The 6,000-nt window shown below is 38.2% G+C and overlaps 1 pseudogene; it reads left to right on the forward strand.

The window, feature by feature from the left end:
• The first annotated feature begins 978 nt into the window (after positions 1-978).
• LOC146630105 (ras-related C3 botulinum toxin substrate 2-like) lies at positions 979-3,973 on the forward strand (annotated as a pseudogene).
• Positions 3,974-6,000: the final 2,027 nt, after the last annotated feature.

Below are 6,000 nucleotides of genomic sequence, written 5' to 3' on the forward strand. Positions count from 1 at the left end.
AATGAACTTTGGGAACATAATGGCTCCTTCCACACTAAAACTCTGTCTCGGTTATTTTTGTTTAAAAAAAAGAACCTCACTCCTCTCCACAGTGACGTCCTCCTAAACTTACATTACTCAGAAAATCTGCCAACATGTGCGTAGATGCTGAAGCCCAACGTAAATGGACTACACTCTGTTAATATCACTAATGGCACAGGAGGATGAGTGTACTTAAGTAGTATTTGCACAGACCTAATGGAAAAGCAGAGTGTGCCATGGTTAGCAGGTGTTTCTACATTTTGGGAGAAAAACAGCAATCAGACTGCGTGAATGTTGTTCTTCCAGCAATCTGAACTCTTAACTCTATAAATATGTTTAAACAACAAACAGAATCACGTATATCCTCCCTAACCACCAGCAGGATCTCAGATAGTGTTGACTGTTTGTCATAGTTGTTCTATGTTTGACAGTTTACGTTATTTCAGTGACTTTTCTATTTCAGGAAATCCATCCATCTTTTTAACTACTGGGTCATTAAGGAGACTGAAGCCCATCCCAGCTGTCATTAGGCAAAGGGCGGGGTAGACCTCGGACAGGCCATAAAACAGGATTAATCTGGTACACTAGTCTCTTTCTTTCTGTAAAAAAACATCTGTGTCTGCAAACATTTGTGTTATCAGTTTCATTTGAGCCTGAATACATTTTGGATGAAATTTCTCAAGTTTTTAAAAATGAGAAATTAAACTGTTATTCTACTATGAGACCACACGGGGGCAGCCCTGCCTTATTATGTATTATTCTCTCTTACTAGACATGGTTAGGATGGCTTTTGTGTCAAACTAACCAAAGTAATGTTGTTGTTAATGTTTTTGTGAACAGTGGTATTTCAAGTATGGTCCTGTTTTTTTCTCCATTACAGGAGTTTCACTGGTTAAACAATCAGTGAATTGAAAGATTGTTGAATGAATGAATAACCAATGAAATGAAAGGTTGCCTATGACTTGTTGGCTGATCGCTGACCTTCTCTACTCTCCCCACAGATTCGACAAATATTCAGCTAATGTGATGGTGGACAGCAAGCCGGTCAACCTGGGCCTCTGGGATACAGCTGGACAGGAAGATTATGACAGGCTCCGCCCACTGATCTAGCCACAGACGGTACAGAATCACACATACACACACAGGCACACACAGTAACTAATGGACATAAAGTTACAGAGACAGAACTTATATAACATGTCAGCTAATTAAAACTGCAGCAGCTATTCAAATTCTTTGTCTCCTTGTCTCTCCATCCAGGATGTTTTCCTAATCTGCTTCTCCCTGGTTAGCCCGGCATCCTATGAGAACGTCAGAGCTAAGGTGAGTTTTGGCTGTTTTTTATGAGGCCTGTCTCTCAGCTGCCGAGGAACAAAATGTAAAAAAGAACAAACAGAACAAAAGCAGTAATTTATTATAGAGAAAAAAAATAGGTACTTGGATTACAAAATGGAGAAAAAGCCTAAACAGGTCTAATAATTGATGTGAATGAATGATTGATGCTGTGGGTGAAAGTTGGATGATGTATTTCTCTCATCTTTAATAGCTACAGCATATCATTTGTTTTTCATGCCTTCATCCACCTTTCTGTAACACCTGGCATCAGAGCTTCATCTCCCTCCACCTTTGATTCTGTTTTTTGCCTCTAACACGTTCCTTGATTTTGCGTGTTCCCCTTTCTTGCCTCTTATTTAGTTTTCCTTTACTCTGTATTCTGCCAGTGGTACCCTGAGGTCCGTCACCACTGCCCCTCCACGCCCATCATCCTGGTTGGCACTAAGCTGGATCTGAGGGATGAAAAGGATACCATTGAGAAACTGAAGGACAAGAAGCTGGCGCCTATCACCTATCCACAGGGCCTAGCTCTGGCTAAGGAGATAGGTCAGTCACTCTTACTTTATTTGCTTGAAAAGCACTTTAAGATTTGAAGCTCTCCTCACCAGTGAAGATATGAAACTAGCAGATGAAGATGCTAGAGAACTTTGTAGCCTGACTGCCTCTGCAAATTTTTGTTATTCCCCTCATTTCCTGGCATCACAGTAAAAGTATAGTAGCTGTAGTTGACTATAGTGTTCTTTGAAAGTTGAACTTATTCTTCTCCACTACCAGCAAACCTTTCTTCTCTTACTTTGTCTTTGTAGTTCTTTCTCTTCTTTTATTAACATATATGTGTCTTCGCATGTATAGATGCAGTCAAATACCTGGAGTGCTCAGCCTTGACCCAGCGTGGTCTGAAGACTGTGTTTGATGAGGCCATTCGTGCCGTCCTCTGCCCTCAGCCCGCCAAGGTCAAGAAGAAGCCCTGCTCGCTGCTGTAAACGGTACGACTGAATAAAACACAGAGGAAGAGGAGGAGGAGAGATTAGACGTTTGAGAGAAGAGAGAAACAAAGTGAACTCGCTCATTAAATCAACACATAAAGTAGAGTAGAGGTTTGAGGGCTTCTTTTCTTTTCTTTGAACATAAGTCTGAAGCTATTCAATCAAGCCTTTTATTTGTCACATGCAATGTTTACATCTGCAGTGAAATTGGACCCCCCCCCCCGAACAGACATACATATCAGCTCCAGCCTTGAGACCACAGCTGACACCGATATGGTAGCTGCATGAAATGATGGTGGTTTTCCTTTAGTGCGAACAACTGCATGTCAATTTCACAGTTGGTCTAACTGGTCTCTCAGTCTCCCGTTGGAGAGCTTCTCTGAGATGTTATCAATCTTGTGCTCAGAGAGCAGAGACTGCCGTGAGCTTCTCCAAGATCTTATCCGTGCTGCGTTCAATGAGCCCATTTTGAGAAGTCACGACCCGTCCCATCATTTCCATCATAGCGGGCAGCCTTGTGGGGTTTTGAAAAGCCAATTCTGCTATCTTTGATAAGCCAGGGCCAAGCCAACTCCGAACAACAAGAACCCTGTTATCATGGTTCCGAAAAGGTAGATGTCTACAATGTTCTCGATTGACAGTCCCGCCAGGCACACGACCCTCCAGTTCCTCCACCCGTCCATTGTGTATCCGGCAGGAAAGGACACTCGGACTTACTCAAGCCCAGGCTTCTCGTTGAGAAGAGGGTGTCAATTGCAATCAGGGACCAGTTGTTCAAATCCATAATTCCTCTTTTAGGTTGTAACAGACCGTGAGAGTCATCCAGGGCAAAAGTAGAAAAGTAGACGAGACTAGACAAGGACATTGAGAAGCCAAGCAGGAAAGAGAAGGAAGAGGGAGAGGAGAAAAGTGCGACTGCCTTCGTCCAGAGCCAAACGAGAAAGGAAACTGTAGACACTTATCACTAAGAGGTGATTCAGAAGTTTATTCTTGCACATATAATGGACAGAAACATTAAAGAGAAAAGAAAAGACATAAATGAACACAACACAAGACAGAAAAGTTTCACATGCTTTGTACTCAATTTCATTTTTTTGCAGAGGAAAAATAAATTTGTCCTGAATATTGTTGGAGTAATTTTGTCCCACAGGCATCAATTTAACCCCATGATTTATGTGACCTTTGTTTTAGATTCTCACAGGAGCACAGAAGAAGAGAAAAGGACTGCAGACCCTGAAGAATATATGCAAATCTGCCATGTCTCTAATGTATATCTACAACTTTAAACAAAACAAAAAACAAAACAATGTATGGTGTGCAGGTTTGCTATTGTTTTAGAAATGCCAACGAGCTCTTAAGTCCAAATCCAGACGCTGCCCAGACAGGATTTCTTTGTAAAATATATCAGTTTAGAGATTATAGACCCTTTGAGTTTAAGTGTAAGTCTGAGAGCAGCATGCTGCCTTCATCTAAAGTACTGCCAACAATATATATGTGTTTCATGAAACCTAAAATAAAAATAACTTTTGTAACTGAAATAAACACAGTGTTTCAGTATGATTTGTTCACTGTGCTGTTTTCAGGGTGATGAATGTAAGGAGCAGAAATGGTCGTTTGTGAGGAAGCAAGCAACAAGCAAACTTGTGTCTGAATAAGATTTATTAACAAATGTATTATTTGTTGTGCTATTAAAATAAAAATAAAACATTTGATTGCACAAAAGATTCACATTATTTCTCCACAACATGTGACCTTTTGGATTGAATGCCTATACTCAACTATGGGGGATATAAAATTCTCATTTTGATACAGCTGCTGATATCGCCTATACTCTATCCTTATTTACATATTGTGGAGAACAGCATCTTTTTCTGGTGGTGAGTTGAAAATGTTCAGACTCAAACAGCACTTTCAGTTTTGCAGTTTAATGTTTGACCAGCTTTTTTGCCAAAACACCTTCATGTTTCAATCATTTTAGTAATCCTGCGAACAGTTAATCATGTCACATGGTGCTCAAGTCTTCAGCTGTGATTTTATTTGTTATTTAATTAATACAGTTTAATGTCTTATAATATAGATAGCTACACAGGCATACAGAGAGATTGTTTACTTTATTAATCCCCAGTGCGACTGAAGATTAAACTGAATATAAAGCATTTAAAAGAAGCTCAATCTTAAACTCATAACAGAACAGTAATGTTAGTCCATATAAAACTGATGTGGAATATTTTCCTCTTGAATTATTAGGTTAACTTTGATATTTTGTGGTTAGTTTGCCAGGATGATGACTGTCACCTCTCTGCCTTTCTGCAAGAGGCTCCATATGCCGCTGTTCTAGTGGATACTGTAAAAATAAATAAGCAATGATATATGATAATACATTATCATTAAACTCTTAACTATACAGTAGTAGTAAAAAATATTTTACTACTTTCCAAATATCAATGAAAGTATAGGCATTCATGTAATAATAATAATAATAATAATAATAATAATGAACATGAATTATGTTTCATTCACAAAATATTTTCTCTTGCCAGTTAGTATTGTATTGTAGTGGTATTGTAATTTTCAGGAGACTGACAGTAACAGAAATTAATTCCATAGACAAGAAATCAACATGGACGTGGACCGCCACACTGCAAAACATTTGGTAATCTTTTCTGAATGGTTTATAGTTATGACCCTATTAAGGATACACAGAAGACAATGGACGAATGGACAAAATAAAGCATGTAGAGTACTTTTCAAATTCTTTTTGGTGTTTGCTCAAATATGGGACCTTAAATAATTTTTTTTTAATAATATAATTTAACTAGACCATACCTAGAATTTTTTTGTGGTACATTTCCCTGATGACAGATCCTGATTTAATTTCATGGTTGGAAGGACCAGGAAAAATTCTAAAAATTGTTTGAGTTGAGACAAAATGACCCTATTAGCAAATCACCATCGGTTTAAGAAAGGACACAAAAAAATTCAGTTAACATACAAAATCTGATATGAAAGAGGCAACACACAGTCTAACTCTTTTGTTTTTATGTTGCATAATACAGAGAAAAACTGTTTTTACGACACTAATGATGCCAGTAACAGTCGCTGTTGGGGAGGACAGTTTACACTGAGCATGTGCAGTTTAAAGATGCCTTTTATTTTTAAGGAGGAAACCATCCTGAGCTGCTAGCTGTCCAGTTTAAAATCTATAGTGAAGCACTTTCTGATGTCTTCTTATTCCTTTTCAGTAATGTGGATGTTTTGTTCAATATTTCCTTTTTGATGTTTGTTTACCAGCCGTATTGGTATCAATACTTCCTGTTATTTAGCCGTAAATAGCCATTGTAGTGTCTTTGATTGAGATATGACTTATCGATCGTATTGATAATTTACGGAGAGCTTAGAGATGGATATCTGTGTAAGTAATGGCACAGCTTTTTTCCCCTTTTTTGTTTTTAGAATTAAGATTTTAAGAAAAGAAAAACAATTAAACCGTAGCTGAATCTGATCAGAGGAAAAGAGGTATCCGTCAGCTGTGACGCTGCGTTCTCGTTGATCTCCTTGAGATCTGAATGACATCAAACTTATTTTTGAAGTTTGCATTTACCCTGTTGTATTAAAAGAATACCTAAAGTTTATTTTCCATTAGAGAATTTTTTGTTAA

The sequence above is a fragment of the Diplotaxodon limnothrissa genome, linkage group LG6, assembly GCF_057381915.1.
Source record: "Diplotaxodon limnothrissa isolate DT_005_m linkage group LG6, D_limnothrissa_male_GT1.1, whole genome shotgun sequence".
Classification (NCBI taxonomy): Eukaryota; Metazoa; Chordata; class Actinopteri; order Cichliformes; family Cichlidae; genus Diplotaxodon; species Diplotaxodon limnothrissa.